Below are 15,519 nucleotides of genomic sequence, written 5' to 3' on the forward strand. Positions count from 1 at the left end.
GCACTAAACAGCCTGAAGGTGCTTATCAAAGCTGCCTTCAGACAAATACACACTATGATTACACTCAACAATGCCACTCCACTCCCTGAAACTTCATCTGTCTGGGTTGCATTCCTTTCCTGTCCTTGTCCAAACAGATAATTGTCACATCATTATAACGGTAGTATAGGTGCAAAATGTTTCTATTCGTTGGTAAGAAGTCTTTATATATTAAAGATATTAACCCTTTGTCATACATTTCACATATTTTTCCCAGTTTGACATTTGGCGTTTTTTTTTTTTTTTTTTTTTTTTGAAAGACAGAATCTCACTCTGACACCCAGGCTGGAGTGCAGTGGCACCATCTCAGCTCACTGCAACCTCCTCCTCCTGGGTTCAAATGATTCTTCTGCCTCAGCTTCCCAAGAGCTGAGACTATAGGCATGTGCCACTACACCCAGCTAATTTTTGTATTTTTGGTAGAGATGGGGTTTCACTATATGTTGACCAGGCTGGTCTCGAACTCCTGAGCTCAGAAGATCCACCCGCCTCAGCCTCCCAAAGTGCTGGGATTACAGGCGTGAGCCACCACGCCTGGCCAACATTTGGCTTCTAGTGCTGTTTATGTGTTGTTGGTGGTGGTGCTTTGTTGTATATATTTGTAGAATTTTATCTAATTATATCTATTACTTTTTTGTTTGTTTGTTTCTGACTTTGCTTTTCTGCTTAAATGTAAAGTCTGCTTAGTGCATGCTTATCTTTTTTTTTAAGTACTTCTAATTTTAAAAATAATGCACATTTGGAAGGCCAAGATGGGAGGATCACTTGAGCCCAGTAGTTTGAGACCAGCCTTAGCAACATAGCAAGACCTTGTCTCCACTAAAAATAAAAAATTACCTGGGCATGGTGGTGTGTACCTGTGGTCCCAGCTACTTGGGAGACTGAAGCAGGAGGATTACTTGGGCCCAAGAGGTCGAGGTCACAGTGAGCTGTAATCCTGCCACCGCATTCCAGCCTGGGTGACAGAGAGAGACCCTGTCTCAAAGAAAAAAAAAAGTAATGCACATATACTTTAAAATGGTTAAAATGGTTCATTTTATGTATATTTGACCACAATGAAAAAAAAGTAATACACATAGGTTGTAGAAAATTTGGGAGATACAGAAAAGTGCAAAAAGGAAAATAAATTACCCATAGCCCAACACCCATGGATTATAATGATTAATAGTTTCCTTTCTATGGATCTTCATATATATACATATACACACTCACACACATATAAAGATATATAAGGTTATTTCTTTTACAAAATTGTGTTCACACCGTATATAAAAATTAGTATCCTTAGGCTAGGTGTGGTGGCTCACGGCTGTAACCCCAGCACTTTGGGGGGCCGAGGTGGGTGGATCACCTGAGGTCAGGAGTTCGAGACCAGCCTGGCCAACATGGCGAAACCCCGTCTCTACTAAAAAATACAAAAATTAGCTGGGCATGGTGGCACGTGCCTGTAATCCCAGCTACTTGGGAGGCTGAGGTAAGAGAATCCCCTGAACCTGGGAGATGGAGGTTGCAGTGAGCTGAGATTGCACCACTGCACTCCAGCCTGGGCGACAGAGCGAGACTCCGTCTCAAAAAAAAAAAAATGGTATATTTTTTTCACTTACTATATAATGGGTATTTCCCTGGGCCATTAAGTATTTAATTATCAAATAATATTCCACCATATGGATGTGCCAAAAATATGTAACAATTTCTCTTTTTTTTAATATTTAGGCTTTTTCTAATTCTTGAGTTATAATAACATTGTAATGAAAACCTTTGTATTTTTTCATATCTGTGATGATATCCTTATGCTATATTCCTAGAAATTGACTTATAGGTCACAAAATATGAACAATTCTAAGACTCTTCATGAAATGTGCACTCCAGAAAGGTTGTGTTTGTAATTCCACCAGCACTAAAGCAATGGCTCAGCTTCTAAACTCTCAATATTCATTGATATTAATTATCAATATTAATTGTCACTTTTTAAATCATTGTGAACCTAATTGCTGAAAAATAGTATCCCATCATTTTAATTTTAATTTGATTGATTAAAAGCAAGGTTGCACTGGCCCTTTGTATTTCTTTGTAAGTTTTGTATTTATGTCCTTGCCCTATTATTTCTAGAATATTCAACTTTTTCTATTCATTGGTAAGAAGTCTTTATATATTAAAGATATTAACCCTTTGTCATACATTTCATGTATTTTTCTCAGTTTGACATTTGGCTTCTAATGCTGTTTATGTGTTGGTGGTGGTGGTGGGTTTTTGTTTTGTTTTGTTTTGTTTTTTTAGACAGGTTCTTGCTATGTCGCCCAGGCTGGAGTGCAGTAGCAGTTCAAGCAATTCTCCTGCCTCAGCCTCCCAAGTAGCTGGGATTACAGGCACCTGCCACCACGCCTGGCTAATTTTTGTATTTTTGACAGAGACACGGTTTCAGCATGTTGGCCAGGCTGGAGTGGTGATGTTTTGTTGTACATATTTTTAGAATTTTATCTAATTATATCTATTAGTATTATTTTTTGTTTCTGACTTTGCTTTTCTGCTTAAAAGGCCTATTCTATCCCATGATCCTATGACTATTCACTTATATGTTCTTTAAATACTTTTTTAGCTGTGATTTTTACACTTGGCTTTTTTTTTTTTTTTTTTTTTTTTTTTTGAGACAGGGTCTCACTACTGCCCAGGCTGGAGTGCAGTGGTGCGATCTCAGCTCACTGCAGCCTCGACATCCCAGGCTCAGGTGATTCTCTCACCTCAGCCTCCTGAGTAGCTGGGACTACAGGCATGCACCACCACACCCAGCTAATTTTTTTTTTTTTTTTGAGACGGAGTCAGGCTCTGTTGCCAGGCTGAAGTGCAGTCGCACCATCTCGGCTCACTGCAACCTCCATCTCCCTGGTTCAAGCAATTCTCTTGCCTCAGCCTCCTGAGTAGCTGGGACTACAGGCACATGCCACCACATCCAGCTAATTTTTTTTTTGTATTTTTAGCAGAGACAGGGTTTCACCATGTTGGCCAGGATGGTCTCGATCTCTTGACCTCGTGATCCGCCCCCCTTGGCCTCCCAAAGTGCTGGGATTACAGGGGTGAGCCGCCATGCCTGGCCATCATACCCAGCTAATTTTTGTATTTTTTGTAGAGACAGAGACTTGCCATGTTGCCCAGGCTGGTATCAAACTCCTGGACTCAAGCAATCCTACCCATCTCAAATTCCCAAAGTGCTGGGATTACAGGCGTGAGCCACTGTGCCCAGCCTTACACTTAACATTTTAATACATTTAGAATTACCTGGTGTGGCAGGGTGCAGTGGCTTGTACCTGTAATGCCAGCACTTTGGGAGGCCAAGGTGGGCGGATCACCTGAGGTCAGGAGTTCGAGACCAGCCTGGCCAACATGGTGAAACCCTGTCTCTACTAAAAATACAAAAATTAGCCGGGTGTGGTGGTGCGTGCCTGTAGTCCCAGCTACTCAGGAGGCTGAGGCAAGAGAATCACTTGAACTCAGGAGATGGAGGTTGCAGTGAGCTGAGGGCGTCCCATTGCACTGCAGCCTGGGCAACAGAGCAAGACTCAGTCTCAAAAAAAAAAAAAAAAATTTACCTGGTGCACAGGTGCCATGGCTCCTGCCTGTAATCCCAGCACTTTGGGAGTTTGAGATAGGTAGGATCACTTGAGGCTAGGAGTTCGAGACCAGCTGGCCAACATGGCGAGACCTGTCTCCATAAAAAATACAAAAATTAACTGGGCACACCTGTAGCTGGTGTACACCTGCAGTCCCAGCTACTTGGGAGACTGAGGAGGGAGGATCACTTGAGCCCTGGAGGTAGAGGCTGCGGTGAGCCATATTTGTGCCACCACACTCCAGCCTGGGTGACAGAGCAAGACCCTATCTCAAAAAAAAAAAAGAATTTTCTTGGTGCATGATGTGAAGCAATCATCTAAGTTTTTTTTTTTAATAGTTTACCAATTGTTTAAGCACCCTTTTTTGAATAATTCTTTTCTCCACTACTTTGTGCTGCAGCTTTCACCACATACTAAATGTTTATATCTCTTCTAGGGTCTCTATCTTAATGACCATAACTTTAGAAAAATGCCTTTTTTTTTTTTTTTTGAGATGGAGTCTCGCTCTGTCGCCCATGCTGGAGTGCAGTGGCGCGATCTCAGCTCACTGTAACCTCCGCCTCCCGGGTTAAAGCCATTCTCCTGCCTCAGCCTCCCGAGTAGCTAGGACTGCAGGCGTGTGCCACCATGCCCGGCTAAGCTTTTGTATTTTTAGTAGAGACGAGGTTTCACCATGTTAGCCAGGCTGGTCTTGAACTCCTGGCCTCGTGATCTGCCCACTTTGGCCTCCCAAAGTGCTGGGATTACAGGCGTGAGCCACCGCCCCCGGCCGAAAAACACCTTTTAGTGTCTAGTGGAATGTAGCCCTCCTCATTGTTTTTCTTTTCAACATTTCCTTGATTATTTTCAGGCATTTGTTCTTCCTGATAACTTTAGAATTACCTTGTGATTATGATTGGAATTATGTAAAACCCATACACTTGGAGTAATTTATGTAAAATATTTCATCTTTTATTCAGAGACACAGTATGTCTCTCCTTTACTTTCAGTCTTCTTTCTTTAGCTTGAACCAGATGAAATTACCAATATTCAACTTTGTTGACATCATTCAAACAGCAATTTCATCTGGTTCAAACCTTAGAAAAGTTATTTTCTTCACAGGGAAATTATGCTTTCTCTAAACAAACAAAAAAATAGTTTCTCTTAAAAAATCTGGGGAGAAGTAGGGTAGGAAAGATGTATGATATACTGTAAGTGTTTTATTCATTTTTTTAAAATCCTGGTCCTAAGAATTTCTCACTGCCAGGGGCATCTCTCCAGCACTTTCTGCCACTTCATGCATAGTTCAAGGCTTCGCGAGCTTAGCTTCCTCCCCATAGTGGGCCAGTCCAAAACAACCAGGGCGTTGAGCCTCAAGGGGTAGGGCTAGTCAGTGAAAAAGGGTTTCAGGCCGGGTGCGGTGGCTCACATCTGTAATCCCAGCACTTTGGGAAGCCGAGGTGGGTGGATCACCTGAGGTCAGGAGTTCAAGACCAACCTGACCAACATGATGAAACCCCATCTCTACTGAAAATACAAAAAAAAATTACCCAGGTGTGTTGGCATGTGCCTGTAGTCCCAGCTACTCGGGAGGCTGAGAGAGGAGAATCACTTAAACCTGGGAGGCGGAGGTTGCAGTGAGCTGAGATTGCGCCACCACACTCCAGCCTGGGTGACAGAGAGAGACTCTGTCTCAAAAAAAAAAAAAAAAAAGAGAAAAGAAAAGAAAAAGGGTTTCAGATGAAGTTCAATGACATCTAAATGGGACGGGGGAAGGGTCCCAGTCTTCCCCATAAACCTTAGTTTTGCTTTCTCTTCCTGGGAGCTAGAACAGTGACCTCATCTGGGAGAATCCAGCCAACACCGCATTCTACACCATCTGCATTCTATACCCCTACCACAACAACCCACTATAAATGGGGGTAAGACACGCTAGAAGTGGGTATTTGGGCGTAATCCTGATCATCTTTTTCCTTGTACGGGAGCCTTCCAGATAATGCATATATAGAGCATAAGAAGAAGTTTCAAATAGATGCAAAGTCATGATGGTCGTAAAAAAAAAAAAATCCAAAGAGGTAATTGCACTGTTTTCACAAAATAGGATCAACATGTAATTATGAATAACAATATAATTGTCATCCAAAGATATAGGAAGTGAACTTTTAGGGTTTCAGTGAAAGTGTTATTTTGCAAGGGTTAATAAACATACTAATACTTTGTCCACCCTATGTTAAAAAAAATTCACCCCAAGACAGAACTGCAGGCTGCTTTTAAATGCAAACAAGGCATTGGGCTTCTCTGGCCATTAGATGTCACTGCAGTAAATGGAGAGTAGCTGAGCATCACCTGATTGGAGCCTGAAGTTCAGTGATCTCTGTCGAGTTAACAACTTCATAATCCCTGCTTGAAATCCATCTTCGGTTTGGAGAATAAGAGGCCTAGAAACCACAGGCTAATGCTAAACTTGTTGGTTTTGTTGTTATTGTTATTTGTCCTACAAAGCACACACTCCAAATTCACCAAGAAGAGAGGGCTTTAATAACAGTCTGTCCTCGCTGGAGCAGGCAGGGTTTGCCAGCAGAATAAGTAACGAGGGACCTTTGCAGGGCCACTGGGCTGCTCTGACCTGAGTGCACTTAATGGCAACATTTGCATTCCATTGGCTTTCCCCATTGCACTGCCTGTCATGAAGCAAATCAATGGCAGGTGTCTGTTGGATAACGAGCTACACAGGGAATTTTTCTCAATCCCTGCACTGATTGGCCCCTTTGTCTGGATGTCTCTTTCTCTTAATATGCTTTTCTCTAGACACACACAGCCCATTTAATGGCACATCAGGTTGGAACTCTTTTGAACATAATGACAGTAATCAGAAGTCTTGTTTAACCAGCTGAGCCCTTCCTTCACCATGCTTACACTCATTTTATCCCTTTTTCCTTTTCTTGCCTTGGCTCCTGGCTGGCATGCTAGAGAATGGAGAGGTAAATAAATTATGCATGTGCATGTCTTGATAGAATGGCTTCTGGTGGGAAGGGGGGTGGGTCAGGCCTGTGCACACATGGAATGAGGTGCCCCCAACTTGGTGTGCTTTCAGGGACCCCAACCACCCTGCCTGAAATCCCCTTTCTCCACGCTTCAGTGCATCTTAGCTCAAGCCCTTCCAGGTATAGCCTGGCCTTTTTGTCTATTTCCCACACCTAGCCCAGGGCCTGGGCCAGAAGAGATGGCAGAACTTAGTGTATTGAGAGAACAAGTAGGAAGGGTAAAATATTGACAGAGATGAATTCATCTGATTAATTTGTGCACCCCGAATAAGAACCAGGGAGTCCTGAGAAAATGGCTCTCTGCACAGGTGCATGTGGAGGAGAAGGGGAGATAGGCTGGGGAATACTGCCCTGAAAATCCATGGAGCAGCTGAGAATGTAGGAGCCTTGGAATCTGGCAGGCCTTCTGAAAGGATCAGGAGGGAGGTACCAGACACATGCTCGGTCCCCCCACAACTCTGCCTGACACCCTCCCCTATTGCCCATATTAGGTGTCTCCATTTCATCAAATATAAAACCAAGTGTGAGCCTGTTGCTTTATACCCCAGTGGACTTTGACCCCACCACAGCTCACAAGGTAAGCAGGATTGGGCCAGGTCAGCATTTGAACTGAAAGCACATAAGATGAAGGACAAAGGTGGTATCTGAGTGGTACAGCTGACTGAGCAGAATACACATGGTCAGTGAATAAACAGAGGCCCCAGCCTACTCAAATAGAGATGCTCGACACCTCGGGTTACCTTTGCTGAATTGGACACAGTCACTTCATTCATTCCCTCTCAGGGCGCTCATCCTCTATTGTAGTTTTTCATGTTCATATCTACATCTTCAACCCTGACCTCCCTTCTGAGCCATGGTCCCACAGTGCCTGGTACATATTAATATTCAATGCTTAAGATCATTTTTAGAATTAATCCTGGAGACCAATGAGGAGATTACTGTAATAGCCTAGATAGCCACTGTACTCAGCCTGTTGTGTCCTTCTTGATTGTCCCCAGAGAAAAAAGGCTGAGCCCCTTGGCTTGGCATGTTTCCCTTACCAACTTTACGATCCTTGTTGCACAGAGGCCCTTTATATAACAAGTTACAAAAACAAATGCCTACAGAAACTTGGAAGTAACATGAAAAAGAGAATGTAGGGAAACCCAGATAACAAACACTCACCCTGTAAAGAATAAGCCTTCAGGCTGGGCCTGGTGGCCCACGTCTGTAATCCCACCACTTTGGGAAGCCAAGGTGCGTGGATCACTTGAGGTCAGGAGTTCAAGACCAGCCTGGTCAACATAATGAAACCCCGTCTCTACTAAAACACACACAAAAAAATTAGCTGGGCATCGTGGCAGGTGCCTGTAGTCCCAGCTACTCAGGAGGCTGAGGTGGGAGGATCGCTTGAACCTAGGAGGTGGAGGTTGCAGTGAGTTGAGATTGCGCCACTGCACTCCAGCCTCGGTGACAGAGCGAAACTTCATCTCAAAAAAAAAAAAAAGCCTTCAAATGCAGTCTGAGCCATCATGGCTTTCAAAAGCATTCTGGAGAGCTAAACTTCACTGTGCTCACAAAATGTGATTTGCATCTAAATATGGATAACAGAAAGGAATAAAGAGAGCCAGTAGAGGCTGTGGCCAGTTCCTCTTCTCCAAAGGACGGATGCCATTTAGAAATGTAGGCCCAGTTTTCAAAGGAGTCTCAAATCCAGATTTTTATGTAAAATCTCCCAGTTTTTCACTGCTGGCAAATGAAAATTGTTAAGTACTGGCTGGGCTAAACAAAACACACATTTGTATGACCTCTGCTCTATTCAAGCCTCCAAGTCCATCAAACTAATCTTCTTAGCCCCTTCTCCCAAGCCCTGAAGACTAAGTGCATTTCACATTCCAGTCACCAGGCCTTTGTTCATGAGGTTACCTCTGTCTTGGAACATCTGTCCCAATTTTCTTAAAGGCTCAACTGAGGTTTGTCTCAGTGATGGCTATCTTTTCTGACCTACTGTAGCACATACCTGTTGTTTTAAGAAATGAGTTGGTTTTTCCCATCCCCAAAACAGCTGTCCTGTCTTGATGGATCAAGGTAGATGTTTTGCCTTTGTAGAACCACAATGGAGGTGCTCCAGCCCACTTTGGAGGGGATTCTGGGGCAAGAGAAGCTGAGTTAACTAACAATCTACTCAGTTAATAACTGCAGATGCCATATTTTCACTGTCCCCCACCCAACCCCCAAGGGCATAGTTATTTTGTTCTAAGAGCTTTGTGGGTGAATACCACCCACTCCTTTTTTTTTTTTTGAGACAGAGTCTCGCTTTGTTGCCCAGGCTGGAGTGCAGTGGTGCAATCTCGGCTCACTGCAACCTCCGCCTCCCGGGTTCAAGTGATTCTCCTGCCTCAGCCTCCCAAGTAGCTGGGACTACAGGCATGCACCACCACGCCCAGCTAATTTTGTATTTTTAGTAGAGACGCAGTTTCTCCATGTTGGTCAGGCCAGTCTCAAACTCCTGACCTCAGGTGATCCACCCACCTCAGCCTCCCAAACTACTGGGATTACAGCCATGAGCCACCGTGCCCGGCCGAATAACCCCTTTTAAATGATGCTGTTAGCCTATATGTGCCCTCTGATTCGGCCAGTTTCTTTTCCATGGCATTTCTCTCCATGCCCTACCTCTTCCCATCTTAACGCTATTGCCCTGCTGTTCCCTCACTATCAGAGCTGCCTCCTGAAGTCTTCTCTCATCTCCCCAAGCAGTAGTCTCCCGCTCCTGAATGGCTCACTCTTGCTAGAGCTGTCTTATGGCCCATGCCACATGCTTCCTTTTGTTATAATCTTTTGTGTCCCTTATTTCCTCTAGATTGCAAACTCTTTGCCTGTGGGAAGTATGTCTTACACATTTGTATATCCTCACGACACACAGCCTCATGTAGCAGACATCTAATACTTGTTTAAAAATGAAGTTTAGGGACAGCTTAGGAGATCTCACTGTCTGCTGGGTGAGTCCCAAGTCCGTGTGGTTGTACCTACCCAAGATGAAGGTAAGAACACCCAAGCCTGCCTCCTGCTCAACCTGCTGCCCTAAGAAAACCTCTGCATGTCCCCTGTCTAAAACTGTCTATGCATTTCGCTCTGAGAATGCACTGTCTTCCATCTCCTACCCTAGCAGTCAGGTTGTATGCATCTCAGTGCAAACAGCCGTTAACGTTTCAGGATAGACAAATATGCTAAAAGGACAGAAGGAAAAATTATTGACACCATTTTGATTTACACCTCCTCTTCATTCCAGCCTCCTGGCGCTTTGTATGGTGGCTGGAAGTGCTTGACAAATCATAGCACCATCAAATTTATACAGTCGTCCCTAGGTATCTGCGGGCCATTGGTTGCAGAATCCCTCTCTGATACCAAAATCCACTCATTTCTCAGCCCTGAAGTCGGCCCTGTGAAACCTGTGGACACAAAAAGTTGGCCCTCCTTATACACAAGTCCCGCATCCCAAATTTGATTGTGGATGCAGAACCCACAGAAACAGAGGGCCGACTGTATTTATTGAAAAAAATCCACATATAAGTGAACCAGCACAACTCAAATCCATGTTATTCAAAGGTCAACTGTAGGCCGGGCGCAGTGGCTCACGCCTGTAATCACCACACTTTGGGAGGCTGAGGCGGGCTGATCAACGGAGGTCAGGAGTTCGAGAGCAGCCTGGCCAACATGGTGAAACCCCGCCTCTACTAAAAATACAAAATTATCCCGGCATGGTGGCACACGCCTGTAATCCCAGCTACTCAGGAGGCTGAGACAGGAGAATCGCTTGAACCCAGGAGGTGGAGGTTGCAATGAGCTGAGATTGCACCACTGCACTCCAGCCTGGGCAACAGAGCAAGATTCCGTCTCAAAAAAAAAAAAAAGAAAAGAAAAGGAAATAAAAGAAAAACAAAGGTCAACTGTATTTTGTTAGTTGGTTGCTTTCTGCAAATGTGACCAGATTTGAATGAATGCATGTAAATCTATGCTGTACTTTGTTGGGGAGGTTTTTGTCAGGGATAAGGATGGGGGCAAACTATGTTAAGGGAAGTGATGACAAGACAGCCTTCCCTGCGATTAAGAAATTATAATAATATATACTTACCTGGCAGGGGAGATACCATGATCATGAAGGTGGTTTTCCCAGGGCGAGGCTTATCCATTGCCCTCTGGATGTGCTGACCCCTGCGATTTCCCCAAATGTGGGAAACTCGACTGCATAATTTATGGTAGTGGGGGACTGCGTTTGCGCTTTCCCCTGAGGAAAAAAAAAAAGAAATAAATTATAATAATGTAATAATAACTACCACTTATTGGTCACTTAATGTATACAAGGCAGTTTATTATCCCATTTAACTGTCTTTATTGACCCTATGAAATAAGTACTCTTAGTACTCCTATTTTATAGATGAGGAAACAAGGCACAAGGTGTAAGTCACTTACCCAACCATCACATAGCTAGTAAGTAAGTGGCGAAGCTGGGACTTGAACCTATGTCTCTCCTTCCTCAGGCCCTTATTTTATTCACCAAGAGTACAGGAGCCTAATCCTGTAGGTGAGGTAACTGGATCATTTTGACTTTAGTTCCCTTGCCCCAGGTGTGGGACTAAAGGATGAGGGAGCGGGAAAGCAAACCTTGATATTGGGAGTCCACAGCCTCAGTGCAAGAGGGGTTGAGAAAATCAATACTTTGCAAGCTCAGAAACTGACAGGCCATAGCCTTGTCTTAATCCGTTCAGGCTACAATAACAAAATATCATAAACTAGATGGCTTATAAACAACCAAAATGTATTTCTCACTGTTCTGGAGACTGAGAAGTCCAAGGTCAAGGCAGATTTGATACCTGGCGAAGGCCAGCTTCCTAGAGCCTTCTTGCTTTGCCCTCACATGGTGGAAGGGGGAGCTAGGTTTCTTCCATCTCTTTTAAAAGGACCCTAATCCCATTCACAAGAGCTTTGCCTTCATGGCCTAATCACCTCCCAGAGGCCCTGCCTCCTAAAACCATCACCCTGGGAGTCAGGATTTCAACAGATGAATTTTGGGAGGACACAAACACTCAGAGCATAATGAGCCTGGCTTTGGCCAGGGAATGGTTAACTCAAGTTAGAGAGAGGAAAAAAAAATCTTTGGAAAACTGGGCTGTCCTGGGGTCTGCTTTAGTCCCTGGCAGTCTGGCAATGGAAAGCCCTACTTGTTGCTTCGACTTGAGAAGCCGTAATGAGCAGTGAGCCACAGGCATAGACCATTCAGTAGCCACAGGCCTTTGGCCAGCCTTGAACAAACTGCTCAGAGGGACTGGGAAGAAAGCCCGCCTACCACAGGGGGCAGGGCAGGGAGCAGAAGCAAAGCCCCAGGATGGGAGAGTAAATTGTTATAACTATCCCTGCGAGGAGGTGCTAACAAAGTTCCAGGTTTTTTGCCTACTTCAATATTTCCCGGTTGGCATAGCATCTACTCTCAGTAGGAACAGAGTTCTATTTGCCTAACAGAGTCAAATTACCTGTCCAGAGGTACAAACACTGCTAGGTTCTGAGCCTTCAGGGTAGTGGGAGAGGAGTGGAGCCTTACCTTTAGTTTGTTGTATTTTCAACTCCCTGCTGTCATCTTATTTTTAGGTCTGGCCCCTTTGTGAACCAAATTCTTCTGAGTAGCATTGCGTTAGCTGTCAGAAAAAAAAAAAAAGAAAGATGCTTTTCAAATATAGGTAGATGTCTGGACATCCCTTAGGCAAGGTGGCTCTGTATGAGCATCACTATTAAAGTCAAAGGAAAGGAAAAGTCTCCCCCACCCCCCGCTTTTTTTTTTTTTCAAAAGGTATAGAGTGCCCGAAATACTTTAGGGATGGCAGCTGTTGAGCATGGAAACAAGACTTGTCCCTAGAGGGAAGGCAAGGAAGGCATAGGGAAGAGCCTTCCTAACTCCACTTAGTGTAAAATCACTCTGTCCTCTTCCCCTGACCTGAGCTGGCTTATTCCTTGGAAGAGATAAAGATCTGGGAGTCAAAATGACCACCCTGTGCTGGGCAGGCTTCTTTGAACTCCAGCTAAACAGTAACAGCACCTAAGATAGGATCTTCCCACCCTCACTCCCCACCTCAAAGTGGAGGTGAAGAGGGAGGTAAGGGAAAGGGAGAGAAAGGTCCCAGGAAAGGTCTGCTGTCAACAGGGAGGACCCGCAGCTGGCTGGGAGCACTCATAGGAAGCACCAATTTTCACCTCCTTTTTTCCACAGAGCTGTCGCTTATTTGCCTACGATGGCTGTGTTCCTCTTGAGGCTGTAATGGGCAGACTAGCTCAGTGGGTAACAGTGTGAGCTTTGGATCCCAGCCTTGCCCCTTACTCCCGCATGAACTTGTGTACACCACATAACCCTTCTGAGCCTCATCTTCCTCATCTGTTTTGAGGGTAAGAATGGTGCCTACCTCATCTACTTGCAGCAAAGACTAAATTCGTTTAGTGCAAATGCAGAGCCAGGCCCATAATAAGTACTCTCAATAATGCTAAGATGCCATGTTTATTGTTCTTGAAGCATCACTTCAGAATCTGTGCATAGCATGGAAGGCCTGATTAGAACCATAAAAGCCAGTCCAAGGCCAGGCGCGGCGGCTCACGCCTGTAATCCCAGCACTTTGGGAGGCCGAGGTGGGTGGATCACTTGAGGCCAGGAGTTCCAGACCAGCCTGGCCAACATGGCGAAACCCCGTCTCTAATAAAAATTTAAAAATTAGCTGGGCGTGGTGGCGCGCACCCGTAGTCCCAGCTACTCGATAGGCTGAGGCATGATAATCACTTGAACTGGGGAGGCAGAGGTTATAGTGAGCCGAGATCGCACCACTCCAGCCTGGGCAACAGAGTGAAACTCCATCTCAGAAAAAAAAAAAAAAAGCCAGTCCAGATGTGTTTCCATGTTTCCTATGATTACTGTAAACACACAAATGAGCTGGGGTCACAGAACCTCAATAGACCCTGGATATGTATAGCTAATGATGAGCAGCGACAGGAATCGAGCGTTCTTACAGAATTTTTTGGTTTGGTTAGCGTAACAACAGGCTTTACAGACAGGCTCCATGTGCAAGCACTGCACACGTCTGTATGTTCCCAGCCTTCTGAGAACTGTCACTGCCAAATATTTTCCTTCACCCTCCCTACCCTATCTCACCCCCAGGCAAGGTGACACTTTCAAAGTTGGCACGGCAGGCAGCACATGCCAGGCCTGTGACCCAGGCCTCAGCAGCTCTGCTCACTTGCATGGCAATTGCTTTCTGCAGTCGGGCCCAGCTGCACTTTGGGTTTCCCCACCCCCCACTCCCAATCACCACACAGGAACTGGCTGTTTCTCTTTTCTTCGTCCAAGCTGAATACTAACCTACTGTGGTTTGCTTGCTTCCCCCATTGTGATCGCAAGCTTTCTGAGCAGCTAGTCAGTCCTCTAGCCTGCCACTGAATCGGAAGGCATTCATGCTGGAGGGGATCAAGGGGAGCTTGTAGGCTTGCCTTGCTGGCGGGCAGCTGCCTACACCCACTCATACCAATGTCCCCGCTGCAGAGCTCGGGTGCTTCCCAGCTGTACAAGGACAACTATTTGGGTCCCGGCTATGCCAAGAGAAACATGGGTCATGTGGTTCACAGGACAGAAAGGTTCGTTTACTCCAATATGATTGGCATTTTTTTTGTTTGATTATTGGATATTTGCCAAAAGACTGAAGCCTCCTGCCACAACCACCTCCCCCACATATATATCCTCAGATGGTTTGGGAATTGGACAGCTTAGTCATCAGGTCCTGTCCTCCACATCCACAGAAGATACAAGTTGTTTCCAGATAACATGCAGAAGGTTCTGAGCTCCTTCCTGTGTGCTCCAGCTTGAAGACTCTTTTCTTTTCCCTATGATTTTTTTTCCTTTTCTTTCTCTGGTCTTTCCTTTTTAATGCCCTTTTAAAATTAAGTATTCTATCTTTTGAGTGGGTAACACATACACATGATACAAAATCCAAAAGGTGTAACGAGTATATGCTGAAAAGTAAACCTCTCTAACCTTTGTCCTTAGCCGTTCGGCTCTCCTGTGAGTCAATACTGTTATTAGCAGTTTCGTACCTGTATCTTTCCAAAGATGGTCTATGCAAAGATCCACATAAACTTGTACATTTATGTTCTGTTTTTAGGTCAGCAGCAGCACACTACATACACTCCTCTGTGCCCTGTTTTTTTTCCACCTGAAAATGTATCTTGGCTGGGCATGGTGGCTCACGCCTGCAATCCCAGCACTTTGGGAGGCCGAGGCAGGTGGATCACTTGAGGTCAGGAGTTCAAGACCAGTCTGGCCAACATGGTGAAACCCTGTCTCTACTAAAAATACGAAAATTAGCTGAGCGTGGTGGTGGGCACCTGTAATTCTAGCTACTCAGGAGGCTGAGGCGGGGGAATCGCTTGAACCAGGGAGGCAGAGGTTGCAGTGAGCCAAGATCACACCATTGCACTCCAGCCTGGGTGATAAGAGTGAAACTCTGTCTCAAAAAAAAAAATGTATCTTGGAAATGATATCACATCAATCCAGATAAAGCTGCCACATATTTTTAATTTATGACATAGTATTTCCATGGTATGATATACTATTTATTTAACTAGTCCCTGATTGGTGGACATTTAGATTATTTCCAGTCTTCTGCTATTACTAACAATGCTGTAACAAATCTCCTTGTTACATACATTTTTCACGCACACACAAGTAGATCTGTAGGATAAACAGGGGTCCCCAACCCCTGATCCGTGGCCTGTTAGGAACTGGGCTGGGCCACACAGTGTGAAGTGAGTGGCCAGCAAGTGGCATTATGGCCTGAGCCCTGCCT

The 15,519-nt window shown here is 44.8% G+C and overlaps 1 protein-coding gene and 1 non-coding gene across 2 annotated transcripts in view; both read left to right on the top strand.

The window, feature by feature from the left end:
• SLC25A43 (solute carrier family 25 member 43) overlaps positions 1-15,519 on the top strand; it is a 48,724-nt gene that overhangs the window by 13,778 nt on the left and 19,427 nt on the right. The window lies entirely within an intron of this gene.
• LOC115833486 lies at positions 10,771-10,934 on the top strand. Its single transcript, XR_004028914.1, has one exon. It is a non-coding gene; the product is annotated as a U1 spliceosomal RNA (small nuclear RNA).

This window comes from Nomascus leucogenys, chromosome X, assembly GCF_006542625.1.
Source record: "Nomascus leucogenys isolate Asia chromosome X, Asia_NLE_v1, whole genome shotgun sequence".
Lineage (NCBI taxonomy): Eukaryota > Metazoa > Chordata > Mammalia > Primates > Hylobatidae > Nomascus > Nomascus leucogenys.